This window comes from Ambystoma mexicanum, chromosome 3q (genome assembly GCF_040938575.1).
Source record: "Ambystoma mexicanum isolate Mex_15411 chromosome 3q, UKY_AmexF1_1, whole genome shotgun sequence".
Taxonomy (NCBI): domain Eukaryota; kingdom Metazoa; phylum Chordata; class Amphibia; order Caudata; family Ambystomatidae; genus Ambystoma; species Ambystoma mexicanum.
The window spans coordinates 224,351,435-224,370,607 of NC_090926.1; the positions used below are offsets into that span (position 1 = coordinate 224,351,435).

Below are 19,173 nucleotides of genomic sequence, written 5' to 3' on the forward strand. Positions count from 1 at the left end.
TGGGCCTACTGAACCTCTTGGTTCAGCACCCACCTGCTCACGGCTTGAAGACAATCTTTATCAGGCGCTTCCCATACATTTTAAGTGCGATAGCATCGAAAGAGACACTGAAATGGGCCCACCTATCTAAAACAGTCCCAAAAGTTTGTGAGAAGATTTCTAAAGCCCATTTACATGGTTCTGACCCTAAAAAGCCTTCCCCTTTAACTGAGGGCTATTCTCCAGCTTCTCCCCCTCGATCTCAGGCCTTGCAGCAGGGTTCTGCTCCAGCTTCTCCACCCTTTCCTTCCCCGGATGAGTCCAATTCCTCTGGGTGGACTAGGGAAAGGTTTGAGGCCTGTATGGAGAAGATGTCTGTTTATCAACTTTTCAGAACAGTTTGATATTCTTAAACCTAGGACTGTGAATACTTGTCCTTTTACCTAAAGTCCCCAAGGCTCCTTTCGTCAGGTGCACAGTTCACACCCCCGTCTGAACAAATCCCACTCGAACCTCTGTGGATGTGTTCCTTGATGATCAGGATGACCCTGACGAGGACATTTACTATGTCCCGTAACCAAATCCGGCATCACAGGACCCAGTCCCAAGACCCAGACTGGGTCCCCGCTGATGACAAGGAGACTTGGCACACAACCCCGAACCATGACCCTGAACCAGACATTTTCTTGGACACTCCTCCCGTTGGTCTACCTAGGGATTCGTTGCTCATGGACGACCAAATGCTTTTCAACAACCTTCTCAAGAAGGCGGCTGACCACTTAAAGATAGTCCCCCAGGAGGCTGTGCCCGATTCAGATTTCATGGAGGATATCCTTAAGGAAAAGGTTCCGGTCAGTCAGGCAATTCCCTTCCTGAACTCGGTAAAGAAATGCCTAGCGCCGTCCTTGCTTGCACCCTCGCTCACTTGGGCTGTCAACCCTTGGGCACCCATTGCATCTATAGAGGTCCGAGCAGGAGCTCCCGCTTCCCTCCACTGCTGGAGCAGTTCCATGCAACCATGACCTTGGCTTGCTTATAAAGTAAGCCAGGAGGCTTTACTACAGCGCCACACATCGACCGCTGCATCTACTCGAAATCACTAAATTTCATTTGCAATGAGATAGACTTAATTCTTCTACCCCCTGCATACTCCCAGCACCTCGTCATCGTGGGGTAGGAAAACGAAACTCATATTATCCAGATTCGATCCTGTTAAAACCACAAGGTTTTCGCCATTCCAAGATGGCCGCTGCCGCATTTGTGGCTCGCCTGCAACCCTGTTGAGTCCCCCTGATTGGCTGTCTGTGGCTTCATAGCCTATTGGGAGGCACTGGCAGGCGTAGGCCGGCCCCCCACGAAGGCAACCAACAAAGGCTCCTCCTGACTGAGCCTGACCGAGCTGGACGTGCTCAAGTGCTCCACTCCCTTCGCGTGCCTACCCACTTTTAAACCAGGTGAGATCTGCATCCTTATACTACCGCCGCTCTCCTGATTCATAACTGCGATATAGCGTGCTCCTAGCCAGTCCAACAAGCCTTCACCTTCTGTCACATCGATACCTCCTGCACTGAGTGCAATGCCCGCTCCAAACTTGCTCACGTCCATTTCCCCGACCACAGGATTCGCAGTACAAGCGCTCAATTGCTAAACACCATATGCCCAATTAACGCTTCCATGTCTCTCCTGGATTACGGCATCTGAACTGTTCTTGTCATTACCTACCAATCATTGCACACTGGGATTATAATCCAATATGTGCCTAAATTAAAACTTGGTAATTTCTTATTGCCAGCCGCGACAACGCCTGCCCATCTGTATAAATGTTCCTCTCTATTGTATTTACCTGGTCCGCTTCCTATCTCTGACATCAGCGTACTATCTAGACCAGCTGCAATTCGTCCGTATACTGACCGGATGTTTACACTGCTCATCACTCAGCCTATTACGAGGCCAGTGTCTTTACAATAGTTGTTACATAATTGCCTACACTTTATATGCATATCCTGCTTTAACTTGTCCGCAAACTATGCGACCTTGACCATTGGCATGATGCTATTTGCCTAGACCTGACCCCTAACAGCTTGAGCCTGTCTGGCTTGTTAAATGCAATAAATGCTCCATGTGCTGCCTCTGTCTTAGCCTATTGCATCATATTGGTGCAACCCATTACCTTTTGCAAACTTACATTACGTAAACCCATGTGCGCCCCTAGTCATCTGCTCTGCTCTGTTCCACTTCAATCTGGTGACACCCATTGCATTTAGATGAATTAAGATTAGCAACTGCATTTTTGCAAATTTGCTTTCGACTTGTACTCTCTGCTGCTAAATTGAACCCATATACTGCCTTCAACTTGTACCATCTGCTACTAAATTGAACCTAGGTACTGTCTCTGTCCCTAGCCAATTGCTATCACCTGTTGTGATATCTTCCACTGCTCTCAGCCATAGCACTTAATCAAATCTACCCACATACTGACCCTATGTATTTTGCCCAACCAAATGACTAAGCTAGGAATCAAGTCGTGGCCTCTCTGCTGCAGTAGCCTAAATGAAACTCAGTGATTACAGACGCTGACATTGCATCTCATCTTAAGCGCACTCCAATAGCACTACATACTCGGAGTTCTCTATCCCTGCCCACTGGCATAGCTTACCTCCACTATGTATTGGTGCCTGACCACTCTCCTCCACCTATTGTATATTTACACTAAACGTTGGACATGTCAGCCTCACCTACATTCTAACCAACAAACATACTCCAGCACATTTAAGGTACCTATCACCTACACCTTGTGGACTAGTACTATGGGCACTGCCAACCCCTACTTGGATGATCCAGCACTCTGGATACGCCACTTTGCTACCAGACCAACACCTAATCAACCTTGTGATATCACTAACAGAAACCTCAGACGAAATTCCAGAACCACCCCATTTAAACAGCGCCCATACTTGAAGCTCTATAACAGCTCACTCCCATCTCGCAACAATATCACAAACAATATCACAAACAACTACGATCCAACCTTACCATGCTCTCACCACCCTAGCATTCTAACTAGAAACTCTAGATTAGGATCCCGATTGTGTACTTAAAACCCCCAACTACACGCTCACAAGAGCAACAAACTTCAGCGCAGAGATAACCTAGCTAACCTCGCCACTGATTTAGATAGCAAGCCAGCCCATATCACCCTGCATGAACTATTGTTACCATCACAAAAAACTCCTGCTAAAGACACATTCATCAAAGCAGCCTTGGTGAATGCTAGGTCCCTCCCCGCCCACGCATTGGACATCGCTGATTTCATAACTCATGAGAAGCTTGATCTCCTCGCAGTCACGGCAACCTGGCTCAATCCAGCCTCTGGCCCATCCTTGGCCCTTGCTATACCAAACGACTACTCTATCATTAGATGTGATAGAAACACCAACCAGGTGAAGGGAGGCGGTCTCGCCCTCATCTTCTGAATGACTGTCGTTCGTGTTTCTGGATGCCCAAATCCCTTCTGCTGAATCCTTGTCCCTCAAACTGCCACTATCACCTAACCACACAGCAATAGTGCACCTTATTTACCGACCACCAGGACCAATTTCCTCCTTCATAGAGGACATTGTATCCCTTGCATCCACTGATACTAAACCCAACTCACAAACCATCCTACTCGGGGATTTCAATCTTGGTTTTAAGGACCACACTAATAATAATGCCTGTGATCTAGCCAACGCCCTATCTGACTTGGGTCACACCCACATTATTCATGAGCCTACACATATCAAAAGTAGAACACTGGACTTGCTTACTAGCCTTAATTGCTGTATCAATCTCCTATCCAATGATCCATGCATCTGGTGGGATCATAAAATAACCTTCTCCATTAAAGCCAACACACAACACCCGGCTCCTATCATCGTTCCAGCTACCCGTACTAGAAACAAGAAAGACATCACCCGGATAAACTCCTACCGCTACTTCTCCCCCTTCTCAACAACGCTGCCACCTCTGACCCCACAGTCTTGGTGGATATTTACAACCAGGCAATACTTAAAGCCTTGAATACCATCACCCCCTTAAAATTACGGAAATCCAAACCACAACGTCACCTGAATACTTGGTTCACGCCGCATCTTAGAGAACTACGTAAAACTAAGAGAACTGTAGAAGCACATTGGAAAAAGTGTCCTACAGTAAACAATAAGAATGAGCTCACCTTAGCAACCGCTAACTACAAAGAAGCCGTTATACTCGCTAAAAAAGACACGTATAACAAAAGGATTGTTCAAGCAGAATCTAATACAAAAGAACTGTTTAAGATTCTAAAGGAATTACAATCCCCTATTGCCCCCATTGATAAATGTGTCACAGATGCACTATGGTGCAGTAACATTCAGAAAGCACTATTAGATAAAATAGCCCGTTTACAAACTAAAATTAATGCAAAAAGAGACCTGTTACTATCTGACCCTGAACACAAACAATTCCCCAACAAGTTACCCACCTTTGAGCCAACTTGCAAACCATTCAGCTTCTCACCCCTCTCAATTTGGGAAGTAGAAAACATTAGGAAACTCAAACCATCTAACTGCCAAGGTGACGCTTACCCTGCTCCGATTATCAACGCAGTAGCACCACATGACCTGGCACCATTTATTACCAACTTCATCAATGCCTCCTTCAAAACGGGAGTAGTGCCGGATAACTTAAGACGCTTGGGACATCCCACTAATCAAACAACTCTTGACCCAGCCAACCCATCCAACTACAGGCGATAACAACTGTACCCTTCTTATTACAAATACTAGATAGAGCAGCCTACCTGTAAATACTGGTTTATCTAGAAACAATCTATCTTCTGGGACCAAGGCAAGCCGGCTTCCGACCTAGACACGGCATGGAAACTGCCTTAATAGATCTCTCTACTCGGATCCAAATCTTAAGACAACCGTAAACTAGCACTCCTCTTGCTGCTTGATCTGTCAGCAGCTTTTGATTTGGTCAATCACTAAACGCTCTATCACCATTTGAAATCGGCAGCACACTTCTCCGACGCAGCCACTGCCTGGATCAGCTCCTTCCTGGCGAACAGAACTATGAGGGTCTTCTCTCCCACTGACTCGGCTGAACTTTCATCGGTACCTTGTGGGGTCCCGCAAGGCTCTTGTGTCCCCAACGCTGTACAATGTATTCACAAAGCCCCTCTTTGATATCCTTGACTATCTGGGTGTCACGTACACTAACTAAGCGGATGACACCCAGATACTCATTCCTATCTCTGGTGACTACGCAACCGACAGCCAAACCCTTAACATCTATGCAGTAATACAAGCGTGGATGGCACAACATGGACTTTGTCTCAATGACGAAAAACTGAGTTGCTCATCCTTGGTACTTGCGCTAAGCTAAAAAAACTAAATTCTGACTTCAAATCGTTCATAGATGGTAACCCCATAATTGTCTCAAACAATACTAAAACCCTTGGTGTCTGCTTGGATGCCACCTTATCCTTCACCAAACAAACTAATGCAGTAGCATCATCAGCCACTTACACCTGCAAACTTATCACCGCCTGTAGGCCGTTTATCTCAACACCTAAATGCATTACACTTGTCAGAACGTTAGTTCTGTCCAAAGTAGACTACTGCAATGCCCTCTACTTGGGCACTAGCCACAAAAATATCCACAAACTACAAGTAGTTCAAAATAATGCCATTAGGACAGCCCTAAACATCCCCAAGAAATTGCATATTTCTGAGACTAGATGTAATCTGCACTGGCTCCCAATCGAGCACAGAATATCCCTCAAAACCCTTGCCCTTAGTCACAAAACCAGGGCCAACCTTGCACCAACTTGCATCACTAACCAACTTACCCCACACACATTAAGACCCCTTAGAACAGCTCAAGCAACCACTATGTCCAAACCAGGATTCAAACTCTATAACTCGGGTGGGGCTAGTTTCCCTGTACAAGCCTCTAAGTTATGGAACACACTCCCTGCTCTCCTCAGGTCAGAACCTTCCTTCAACCTATTTAAACGCAATACTAAGCGCTGGCTTCATGACTTGGACACAACAACAGTTTAACTTCCTAAAGCCGAGACTTGCTGCTTGCCCACTGTACATTTTGTAAATAATATACTAGCATACTATATACTTTATCTGTATCCCCATTCCCTACCGTATGAAAAATGCAACTTGTATGTAGGTACCTGTAACTCCATATTCTGTATCGGCAACCATTGTAATTTTTGCTTAACACTTGCAAATGTAACTTGATTCCTTGTAACTTGATCTAAAAATTACGCACCCGTATGCCCCTGGGCCTGGCTGCGCTTTATAAATAAAATAAATACAAATACAACCTTCGAGTGGAGAAGATGTTCCGTCCGGCGCCCTGAGACCCTTTGTATATTAGAGGCAGTGCTGTCACAGACTCCCTGGTTGTTAAAAACAACCAGGAAAAGAGCAGGAATGCCGCTATCCTCGTCTGAGTCTCCTCAATACAAGGATTGAAAGAAGCTGTATGCTATGGGCAAACAGGTCACAGCTGCTACTTTATGTACTGGGATCACCAGTAACACCATTTTCCTTGCAAGCTATAGCGATGCACATTAGACACTTGTGCAGGTGAGCCTTCAGAAAATCCCACAACCTACTGGCACCCAACTTCTAACATTGGTTGCTAAAGGGCATTGGGTGACACAAAACATCATCAAAACACTTTGGATTCGGCTGAGATGGCGGGGGATGTTATCGCACAAGGAATTCTACTAAAGCACCACTCATGGCTCAAAAACTCAAGATTCAAGCCAAAGACTCGGGCTTCTCCCATCAATAAGCACGTGGAAGACTCTGCTCTCTTCAGTAAGGTGGTAGATTAGACCCTGGAAACGACAAAGAAAGAGCACACCGCTCTAAAATCATTAAACCAGATCTCGGCCAAACCCTTCATCCAACAAGGCGCTTTTAACACTGGCCGGTCCTTTCGCAGGAAATCTTGCTCCTCCCAGGGGCACTACAGAACAGGAGGAGCCCCTTGGTTTAGCAGCCAACGTACTTTCAGCGGCTTCCCGCTCACCCAACAGCGGGGATTCTGACTCAGAAAGGGAAGAGGGACAAACTAGGGTCCCCAACCAACAAATGACTCGGCAATATGGTTCCCCTCCCTTGTTTCCCCGGTCGTGGAGCATTTAACATCTTTTACCCATGCATGGGAGAGCATCACTTCAAATCAGAGGGTACTCAAGACAGTCACCCACGGGTACTACAAATCCTACAACCACCCTTCTACCATCGACCCAAGAGCATACCGTCAGCAGAGCATCTACAGCTCCTACTAGAAGGGGTCCAGAAGGGAGCAATCGAGGTTGTCCCTCATCTTCAGGTAATCAAGGGTATTTATTCAGTATACTTCCTTGTACCCACAAAGGATCTAATCATGCGCCGTTTTAGATCTCATTCTGCAAACAAGTTCGTAAAACCTCAAAAGTTCAGGATGGCAAGTCTTCAGGAAGTAATCGCACTGTCGTAACAGGGGGATTACATGGCCACATTTGATATGAAAGATCCATACTTTCATATTTCTATGTTGCCAGTGCAAAGAAAGTAGCTCAGGTTTGAGATGGAGAACACTCACTATCAATTCAAAGCACTCCTCTTCGGCATTGCCTCAGCTCCAAGGGTATTTACAAAGGTACTAGCGTTGGCGGCAGCTCACTTGCGCATGTAGGCCATTTCAGTGTACCTTATTTCGACGACTGGCTCATAACTGGAGACTTGTACGGAATGTGCTTGGAGAACAGTCAAGACAGTAGACCTCCTCTTCAATATCGGATTTTCAATCGATGAGAAAGTGGTCCCCAGTCAAGTCAAACAATTTCTAGGAGCACTAATTCGGACAGAAGACTGTCTCGTCTTCCCCTTCAAACGTGAGGGTTCAAAACATGTTTCAGATCCCTCAGTATGTAGCCAGTTGCCGGATAACTGTACAGAAAGCCATGCGGCTACTGGGGATGATGGCATCCTGCATCTTCCTGGTTCCACGTGCCTGTCTGCGTATGCCCCCGATGCAGTAGTGCCCTTCGAGCCAGTGGTGAGATCTGGTGGTTGTCTCAACAGCCCTTGTTCAGGCTCTGCAGTGGTCAATGAAAAACCTTCTGAGGGGGAAATCTTTTACCACCCCTGCAGTAGAGGCCACTTTCACCATCGACGCATCTGTCTGTGTGGGGAAGCACACCTCCTACAACAGAGCGCACGGCATGTGGCCCCGGTCAGCATCCAAACATATCAATCTGTTGGAACTACTTGCAGTGTTCAAAGCCCTGAAACCTTCCAAGCACAGTTACAAGGGAATACAGTTCTTGCCCTTGCAGACAGCACCACAGCCATGTACTATCTGAACAAACGGGGGCACTCACTCTCCAGGGCTATCCAAACTGTCCCGGAACATTTGGAAGGGGGCACTCAAACACATGTTCCTACTATCACATATTCCAGGGGAACACCATCGTCTGGCAGACATGCTCAGCAGACACTCGCACCTACCCGTAGAGCACGAGTGGCGCTTGCAAGAACATATTCTACTCAACATATTTGCAGAGTGGGGTCATCCAGACATCGATTTGTTCGTGACTCTGGAGAACACCCAATGCCCAGATTAAGTCTCCAGGTCCCGCAGAGGTGGTCCAAACGGACTGGCCTCTGGATAACATGATCTGGGAGATTTGCCTACGCCCCCCCCCCCCAATTCCCCATCTCAACAGGATGGTGCACAAGATGCACCAGAATCAAGTCACGCTGATCCAGGAGGCACCAATGTGGGCTCGACAGCCATATGGTTCTCATGAGTGTCAGTCTCCCCTCCCAAGAAACTGCCCTGCCCTTGCAACATGCTGTCACAAGACCTAGGGAAGACACAGCACCTGTGCCCCCCCCCAAACACTCAATGGCTTGGCTGCTGAAGTCCTAGAGTTTGGGCATTCCAGCTACCTCAAAGGTGTATGGACTTCCTTGGAGGCACATAATCTTAACACCAGGCACTGTTACTCCAATAAGTGGAAACAATTTGTCATTTGGTCCAACTCTAAAAACATCAACCCTATTGACTGTTTACCTAAAGATATAGTCCTTTATCGAACACACCTATTAAACTCAGGACTTTATTTCAACTCTCTACAGGTCCGCCTCGCTGCATATATCACATGTCAGAGCTAGGTTTCATGGTGGAAAATTCGTGTAATTAAGGCATTCATGGAAAGGGTAAAGAGACTTCACCCTCCTATTTCTAGCCCAACTCCTGGATGGGACGTGAATGTTCTTCCCCAAGAGGGCGTCCCTATGGTTGACTATTGATCACAGTTAACTCTATGAATTGGATTTTTTAATCCTTGGAATTCTTTCTCGGATGGTCTTTTAGTTATCTTAAAATGTCAACTCAAACTGGAATTTGAGTGTTTAATGATCAATTAGCACTTGACATCTGACACATCTCTGTGTAGAATTAGATCAATTATCAAATTGGCATGAGGTAACCAGTGCTCCCGTGGTGCTGTACGTTGGTGACTTGCGCTGCTCTGGAAAATGACTAACTGGCTAAGAGCCAGGACCGTAGGTACCTCGTTGAAAGAAGCAAGTGGGAAGTAGGTGGATAAACTTTGAGAAAATGGAATCTCAATCAGATAAATGGTGTGGTTGGTGACTGGGAATGTGGACCAATTTTTTTTTTTTATTTAATTTTTTATTGGCAAAAGTAAGTAGCAGTCGCACACAGTCAGCAATTACACACAGGAAGTAATGCATCTTACACGTCGTTGCACAGTGATACAGGATACACAGCGAAGCATAGAACAGGTAAAAGGTACAGTAGTAGTATCATGGCCTAGTACTGATCTTCAAATCGGGGGGAGTGGGAGGGTCAAGGGCCTCATCAGCTCGTTTGTGGAGATAGCTGCTGAATGCAGACCACGCATTTTTTGGACGTGAGGTCGCCGGTAGCAACACAATGTACTCTTCTTCACATGTTTGTGTCCAGGTGAGTGCATTCAACCACATTGTAAAGGTAGGTGGAGAGGAACGTTTCCAAAGCTGCAATATACATTTCTTGGCCACCATTGTGCTGATGTTTAAAAACCTAGACGCTTTCTTGACATCTTCACTGTCCCATACCCCGAACAGAACACCCAGCGGGTCCAGGTTCACTACAGTATCTATCTTGGAAAGAGCCCCCAAGATCTCAGTCCAATATGTATGCAACCTGGGGCATGACCAGAACATGCGATTATGATCAGCGCTTTCTAAATGGCATCTGGGGCAGGTGTGTGACTGGAGCCTAGCGAACTTGTTTAATTTGTGTGTGGTGTAACACTCTGTTCAATAGTTTATACTGCATACACCAGAATCTAAAGTTGAGAGAGACTCTGCTTGTGTGTGCGCACATCTTCTTCCATAGGCCATCCGTGATCTCAAGGTCAAACTTGCTCGCCCACTCGTTGCGTGCACGGGCCGGTTGGATCAGCGACTTTGTCAGAAGCATTTTATATATGGAGACCAGCTCACGACTAGTGCTAGAGTTGGCTATATATTGCAGTTTGGGAGTTTCTAGGGGTTCGTCCGGGTAAGAGGACCACATGGCGTGGACTGCCGCTTGCAGTATGTAATACTGCAGCATCTCTAGGGCAGATCTGGAGTGACCAGGTTGCCACTTTTGTGGGGTTATACATTTTCCTTCAGGGAATAGATCAGATAAAGCAAGGTATCCCAGTTCCTGCCATCGGAGTGATAAGTTTATCATGTGTGGGTTCAAGTCCCTGGAACTCCCAAATGGGGGGCCATTTGTAATATGGGCGCGGATCTGACGACATATCAATAAGGCAATGCCATGCCCATAGTGTGGCTGCAATGGGATCGGCAGCCGCCTCAGTTTCATAAGTGCAGTGAAGGGCCATGGTCATGGTATGCATCCCAGCTGTTGGCAGCTTTTAAAGTTTAACATGAGGAGAGGCTATTGGGTGTTTGTATAAATATGTAGAATACTGGGCCTGAGCCGCGTACCAGTACGAGGTTAGGTCTGGGGCAGCGAAGCCCCCAATTCCATAGGGTAATGTCATGTGTTCCCATTTCTTCCGGACCGCACCCGAGTGCCACAGGAATTGTGCACTTTTCTTGTGTATATCATCAAAATAATTTTTCCCAGGCCAAATTGGAACATTGGCGAAGATATATAGGAGCTTAGGGACCAATATAATTTTGATCAGAGAGAACTTCCCAGCCAACGAGAGAGGTAGGGATTGCCATCTTTGTAGTTTAGACTAAAAATTTTGTGCATCTGCAGCATAATTATTGGTAAGTAGGGATGACTTGGATAGTGAAATCTGTACCCCCAGATATTTGATGCCTTCAGGGGACCAGCAGAGGGGGTATTCAAAAGGTGGTTGTTGCGTCGAGGCAGTGAGCGGGAATATCTCAGATTTCAAATAGTTGATAGTGAATCCTGAGAACGTACCAACTTTTGTTATGTCGCGAAGTATAGAATCCAATTGAGAGGCCGGGTCCCTAATGTATAACAGTACGTCATCTGCATACAAGGAGATTGTCTGAGGTGTCAGACGTACGCCTTTCCAGGAGTGCTTTGTCCTAACATAGTCCGCCATTGGTTCGATGGCCATTGCAAGTAGGATGGGGGAGAAAGGACATCCCTGTCGGGTGCCTCTAAGTAGAGTGATAGATGCGGAAGTAGTGGAGTTGACCTGTACTTTGGTGGTGGGACTCGTATATAGCAATTTAATATACCGTATCATGGAAGGACCCACTCCCATCCTCTCGAGCACCTGGTACATATGAGACCATTTCAAATGACTTTTGGCCATCGAGCGTGACCGCCACAGCGGAGGCCCCTTGGCCGATCCTAGACATGACATTGAAAAGCTGTCAGATGTTAAGAGGTCGAGCGCCCGGGGACAAATCCGCTCTGATCTTCATGTACGAGATACAACATGATTGGGAGAAACCCATTTGCAATAGCCTTAGTGAATATTTTGATGTCTATGTTCATAAGTGACAGTGGCCTGTAGGAGCCGCAATCATCGCCGGGCTTCCCAGGCTTGAGTAAAACGGTTATTATTGCCTTGCGCAACGATGGAGGAAGAACGGACTCTGTAAGCGACTCGGACCAGACTTCGAGTAGCCTGGGTGCTAACAGCGCCACGTGCTCTTGATAGACTTCGGAGGTGAGCTGACTGGACCGGAGGCTTTACCCTTCGGGAGGTCAGTTATTGGAGTAACTATTTCCTTAAGTGTGATCAGCATATCGAGTTGCCTGGTAGATTGTATGTCCCGGGTGCTATGTTCGTGAGATGGTGTGTAGAAGTCAAAGAACCTTTCCAAAATCTTTTCATCCGACCATTATAGGGTGTTGTGTCCGTCTCTAATGCAGTCGATACAGGCCCTACCGCCCTCTGCCCGGACTCGCCTTGCAAACGTCCTTCCAGGCCTGTCGCCCTCCCAATATTTCCTCGCTTCACATGGGCGGGCGAGGTATCATATTTCCCGCAAGGCATGTGACTCAAACACCTCCAATCGCTCCCTAATTTGTGCCAGTTTAAGAGGGCTGGCAGCAGTTACGCACTCATGTTCGGAATGTGGACCAATTTGATTTGGACCATTTTCCTAGTCTACCATTGATTTTGTCTGTCTTTAAATATTTGTCGGGTTGCATGCAGTGATCATGTGAAGCCAATGCTGAATTTAAATTTCTGATGCCTGTGGATCGGCTTAGAATCACATGCTCTGCATATAGTCCCACATTTAGTGGAAATCTTGAGTATTGCAGATTTAGAATAGATTGTGTCCTCCAACGTATTCCATATCTTTGACATTTAATGTCCACAGCTGTGCACTTTGGAAACTTTTTCAGCAGAGGGCGTCCAGCGGGTAGTCGGTGGGGGTGGGGGTGTTGTGTTCTAGGGGGAGGGGGTTGGGGTGCTAGGGGGGTTTTCAGCTGGCCATACCCCGATGTTTGCTGTAGTTTGTGGCCTGAAGGATTCTGTTTGCATCTTGCAATTACACCGGGATGCGGGCTCCAAGCTCAACCGGCCATCATGAATCGTGCGCAACAACTTCTTAAGTCATCCACATATGTGACCCAAGTGACATTCTTTCTTTTTGTATTCTCTAAATCTCTTTTGGTATTGGTCAGGAGTGTTCCCAAACTGCAACAGTAAAACCTCCTTTTTATCTTTTTGAATCATTTGTCTCCGCCTTTGGCTTCTCCATAATGGCACTGTACCCACTCTGAAAAAGCCTGCTGAGGAAACAAGCAATTTCATCATGCTTAACAACTTCTTGCACCCGCAATTTCAAAAGCAGTTAACCATTATGTCATATTCTTTTTATCATACACTCAAAGCAGATCCTTAGGAAGCCCACCGCCATTAAGTCTTGCAAGCTCTAAGTGAAAAGCTCAGTCCTTCCTTGCTTTGAGCCAGCTTATACTGCAAATTCAACTTTTTGATTCTATGCTTCTACTTTTTCAAGATTCAATAAAAGTTCAGCATCTGCAGTGTTAGCATTAGAACTACTGTCATTCTAAGTAACATTTTCAGGCCCACTTCCACTGGGTCCTGCACCAGCATTAATGCCACTAGACAATTGATGTCACTAGACACGTTTCCTAGATGTCTGGTGTTCTGAAAACTGTCTACTTCTGGCACAAAAAGTGAATTAGTGCAGTGAATCATAGAACACATTTTCTTTATGAAAATCAACTTTGTGCTACTGTTGGGTGGGTTTTGGTGCTTCAAGGGTGCCGGCGTCCCGGCGTCCTGGGGATATGATAACTGGTGGTCCACCATGTGGCAAGATGGAGGCCCTGGGCTGATGACCTGTGTCGGAGCCGCATTTAGAATATAAAGCGGAGCACCAGTTTGCTTCTGCCAAGCCCCCCCCCCCCCACTGTGTGCATCCTTTGTCAGGGGAAGCGTCGAGGCAGCCCGGTATGTACGCCACCACCTCTCTGGTGCATGTGGCCTTGGGTAGACTAGTGCATACAGGCGGCATCTCCAGTGCTGTGCCCCCAGCCTGCAGCAAAGTCGGGCCGATGCAGCGATGAACCTGGCACTGTCAGTGTGTCTGCAGTGAGTTGGGGGCAGGCCGCAATCCCTGGGGAGCTTGCTGGCACTAACAGCAAAATGCCTGTGGTCCTGGGAGCGGGCGCCTCAAGTTTCTGTAAACTGGACATCACTGGAGGGCAAGTGAAGCCGGGTAGAGGCTGTCAGCTTGGCTGTGGCTCTTCCAGATACGGCCCTGGTCACCTGTGGGTGATGGTGTGGTGGGGGCTCGCCTACTGACACATTGAAATTGCTGGAGGCGCTGCTCCTTCTGTAATATGTGAGCCTTTTGCAGCACCCTGACCTTTCACAACATTGGGTCCAGCATATTGGGTGTGACCCAGGCTTCGAGGAGTGCCACATTAGGATCCCCATGGCCAGATTGGTCTATTGTGCTGTAATCAAACTTGGGTATGCTGACACTGCTCCCTTAGTGGCCCTTTGTGGGCACCCTGTGGCATACCCCTATTGGGTGCATGATGCTACCGCAAGAAAACAAGTGTTGCCCCCAATCTTGCTAATCCCCCTGTCTGCTAAGGATTTCATGTTCTGCACACAGCCTCCTTCAAAGCACCATCCATCAACCTCTAGTCGTTTAGGCCCTGGCTGATGCGTTGATACCAGCATCTCCTGTCTAGTTGCCACGCTGTTCTGCGCTGCACCTGCTGGGAGTGGTTTGTGATGGACATTGGGTTGGCCTTTACCCAGGGCTTACCACCTGCCTGGGCAAGGTGTGCTTCATCTTGTGCCTTCTGTGAACTCTGGATGACCTGGCATAGCAGCGACTTTGGGGGGCCGCTGCCTTGGAAACATATCCTTAGTCCCCTGGTGGTGCAAGCTTTGCAGCCGGTGCGAGTTTGGTCTGCTGCTGCTGTCTCCTACATCCAAGATGGCTAAAACCCTTAAACCAGGGAAGCATGGCAATATCTCCACAATGCTGCAGTCTACAGATAAGAGCAAGCGTACTGAGGTAACGGCCCAGGTAAATGGGGTCGACCCACTCCCAGCCATGCTCTGGCAGAGGTCTTCCACGTCTGGCCTGCAAGATCTGTTAGCCGAAATCTGCAAAGACGTCTGCAAAAGCAGAGGAACTCTCCCACAAGATCCTGGCATTAGATGAAATGGTTTCAGAGGCTGAGCACAGGTTGTCTGAGGTGGACACACTCTGCGAGCATGCTTATGAGGTGGTTTGGTGTTCCAACCATCTTGAGGCCTTGGAGGCCTTCTGTGACGCCTTGAGGACAGGGAGCGTCTCTCCTGCAGAAATAACATTCAGATCCGGAGCGTCTCTTCAGCGGGCGAGATGGCGAACTGCCTAACTTCGTGACAGACCTCTTCCAAATCCATTCTTGACCTAAAGGAGGATTCAGAGATTGATTTGGACAGGACTCACTGTCAGAACCCGTGCTACCCTGTCCCAGAACAAATGTGCTATCCCGGGTTCTTTAAGCTAAAGGAATGTATAATGGCCGCAGCCAGACCCTGGTTGTCCATCTCTTATGTCACTTTCTTTGTACAAGGATCTTGCATCAACAACTTTGGCCAAACGAAAGGCGCTGCTGCCACTGACTGAGTGGCTGCTTACAAAGGCAGTGCCTTACAGATGGGGGATTTCCTACTGCGCTCCACTTCTCTCACAAAGTGAAGCGCTGTGTGGTCCGAACGCTAAAGGATGCAGAGAAACAGCTGAATTCAGATGGGTTGGGGGGGGGGTGGTGGAAGCCCAGAGGGAGAGCGGGGGGCATGTCAAGTTGTCGGGCTGGTGCCCTCGCAAAAGTGGCAGAAAGTGTGCAGAGGGAGGAGGGTAAAGGGGCTGGTCAGAAAGGTTTGAATAACATGGGGTTCTGTGTTGTGGCTTATGGGCTGTGGTAATCTCTTTAGGAGCCAAACCTATTGGGTTTACCTTGGGCGCTAGGATGTTGTGGTCCTGGAGATTGTTTGTTAGTTATCATGGGTGAGCAGGGAGAGGGTGTTAATTGGGGTTGTGGGTCTTTTCCACCTTCCAAGTCTAGTTCCCTGAGGGGTTTCCAGATGAATGGAATTTGTTAAAGTTTGTGATTGGGGGCGTGGGGTGTTTGGGGTTTGGGTTAGCAGTGTTTGTTTATATGTTTGCTGTGGGATGGGCATTTGACTTGTGGTACTGCAGCCTGGGCAGGTTGAGATGTGGTGAAGGGAGGTGCGCAGCCTGATTTTGGGGTCAGTTGACTAATGTAGTGATTGAGGGGGAGGGAAAGTACATTGTGTTATTGGGCACATGGAATATACAGGGATTTAATTCTCCAATGGAAAGGAGATCTGTGTCAAGAAAACTAATGGACGGGTCTTCCTCTATGGTGTCTTTGCAAGAAACTCATCTGCTTGCGCAAGATGAAAAGCAAATGAAAGCCAAAGCTTTCCCAAGACATTTTTCTTGCCTCAGGGCAGGGGGGGTGGGGGGAGAAGAAGCAGGGTGTGGCTATCTTGGTGGACGAGCCGATCCCGATCTCTATGGTAAAGGTCCTTCAGGACCCGCAGGCGTGGAATGGTTCAACTGGTTGAAACTGGTTTAGGTGCAATGCCCCCTCCCCTTTCTTTTTGTATTGTCTGTGGGGAATTCGGTGTGACAGTAGCACTGTCCCTGTAAAGCAGTATTCATGTTGGTTGAAGTACAGACTTTATATATTTCTACCAAGTGCAGCATGAAAGGCATATGTTCAAGTGCCTGTGGGTTCACATTCCAGCTGCACTGGTAAATAAACTGTGTGATCCTGGGCAAATAATGGAATCTCTTCCAGTAAAGAGCACTGCCCTCAGCAGAGCCAACATTAATTTCCTATTTCTTCTGCCAGCCAGGCAGTCGCCAAAGTACTCGCACTGTCCAGATTACTGCCACACAGCAGGGAATGAGTGAATCACTTCACTATGCCCCGTTATGTTATGCACTATAACCTCACACTGTAGCATTTTCACTGAATTACAGGATCTGTAGGAGATGGGTTATGGGGCTGATTTAGGAGTAGGAAAGGTTGCTTTGTAGCAATACTATTGAGTGCAGATATGTGAAGATGGGGCTCTCTATGGTGTGTAAGTTTTATACATGTCATGCCACAGTAAGCAATGGCTATGTGTCTGTTCTCTTAGAAACCTAGGCAGAACACTAGATTAATTTTTATCTAATGGAAGCATGAGTAATCAATTGGGCTCCTCTTTTTCCGCGTGTGCTTCATGGCAGAATAAAAAGGAAAAAAGCAAAACAAGTCTTTTCTTAAATATTTTTGAGGTGATGAAGATCGTTCAAGGGATCCACCCGACGGAATTTGAGATGCCAGATATATAGCTACTGTCTCACAAGTGGAAAAAGAAAGTGCGAACTCCCAAATGAAGAAAATGAACCGAATGAACAATTGCATGTTCAGTATTTGGGAAGATGAGTGCTGCTGCCTCATCACTGTGAGCTATGGCGATTATGCTACATGGGATAATTTTCCCTCCAAGCATTGATCATGTCTGACAAATCCCTGAAGAACATAGGCCAGAACAAGTTATGCAGTTTGTTTCCTAAAGATAGAAACAAAAGAAGGTTTTCCACAAATCTTTACAAAAGGACGCTGCCCAACAGAGATGATGTGCACAGTCCATGGCTACAGTTTTCCACATCAAAGGACGTTGTTTTTTGCTTCTGTTGTAAGCTGTTTAGCAATAATCATATCAGTGCATCATCTCTTACTGAAAAGGGTCAAAGGACTGGAAAAACATTTTTAGCACCTCATGAAAGAAGCAAGGAGCATTTAGAAAATATTCAAAAGTGGAAGGAACTGGCACTGCGAATGTAAAAGAAGAAAACAATTGATAAAGAAAATTTGCACCATTAAGCAAAAAGAGAAATATTGGCTGCAAATCTTAGAACGACTGATCTCGGTATGCAAAATCTGTTACTTGGAACAAATGAATAACTACATAGATTTTGGTAAGGAAAACGTCCTGAAATGTGTTGAATATCTATCTCAGTTTGACCCACTCATGGATGAGCAGCTTTTTAAAATAATAGACCAAAAGACACATGTTCACTACCTCGGGAAAGATATACAAAAGGAACTGATTCAGCTTTTAGCCACAACCATTAAAGAGGAAATCCTATCCTCATTTCGGGCTGCCAAGTACTTTTCAACCATTCGAGATTGTACACCAGATGTCAGCCATGTTGAACAAATGACCACTTGTGACCACCATGTCAGTGTTGGACTCTGATCATTGTGAGCATAAAAGAACATTTCTTAGGATTTTTGCTTCTAAAAGACACGTGGAGCTAGTCTGACACACTATACTCCACCAATAGCAAGAAATTGCATTGCCCATTGAAAACTTGCATGGCTAAGGCTATGATAATGGAAGCAATATGAAGGGAAAAGAAAATGGTGTACAACGAAGAATTTTGGATGTAAATCCATGAGCTTGGTTTGTTCCTTGCAGTGCACATTCTTTAAATGTGATTGTTAATAATGCAGCCAAGTGTTTGGAGGAAACTGCTTTCTTTGACATGATACAATTTATTTTTGCATATTTCTCTGGTTCGACACGCCGTTGGGAAGCTCTAAAGCACCATGTTAAGAATCTTACATTGAAACCACTTAGTGACACAAGATGGAAAAGTCAAATTCATGACTTGAATACTCTCCGCTATCAGCTGGGTGATGTGTATGATGCACTAGTTCAGATATCAAATGACACTACGCAAACAGGATCATCTGGTAATATCTGTCACTTAGATGCCCAAGGTCTTGCAAAGGGTGTTTCTAGCTTCAGGTTTGTAGTTTCCCTTTGAGATAAATGTGACAAAAAACTTCAGGCAAAAACATTTGATGCTATAAAACTGGAAGAAACCCAGAAGTTTCTTAGTGGGTGCAGGAGTGATGAAGGGTTTGAGAAAGCACTTGTCGATTCACACGTGAACCTTCAGAAGAGTTGGACATTCCTGCATGTTTTGAACTTGATAGTTCTGTCAACTTGATAGTTCTGTCAGTGTCTGAAGGAAGAAGTAGTTCACATATGAAACAGGTCAGCCTATTGAAAGCCCCAATGAAAATTTCAAAGTGAACTTTTTTTTGCGATCA

At 46.5% G+C, this 19,173-nt stretch overlaps 1 protein-coding gene across 1 annotated transcript in view; it reads left to right on the forward strand.

The window, feature by feature from the left end:
• PIP4K2C (phosphatidylinositol-5-phosphate 4-kinase type 2 gamma) overlaps positions 1-19,173 on the forward strand; it is a 601,833-nt gene that overhangs the window by 380,301 nt on the left and 202,359 nt on the right. The window lies entirely within an intron of this gene.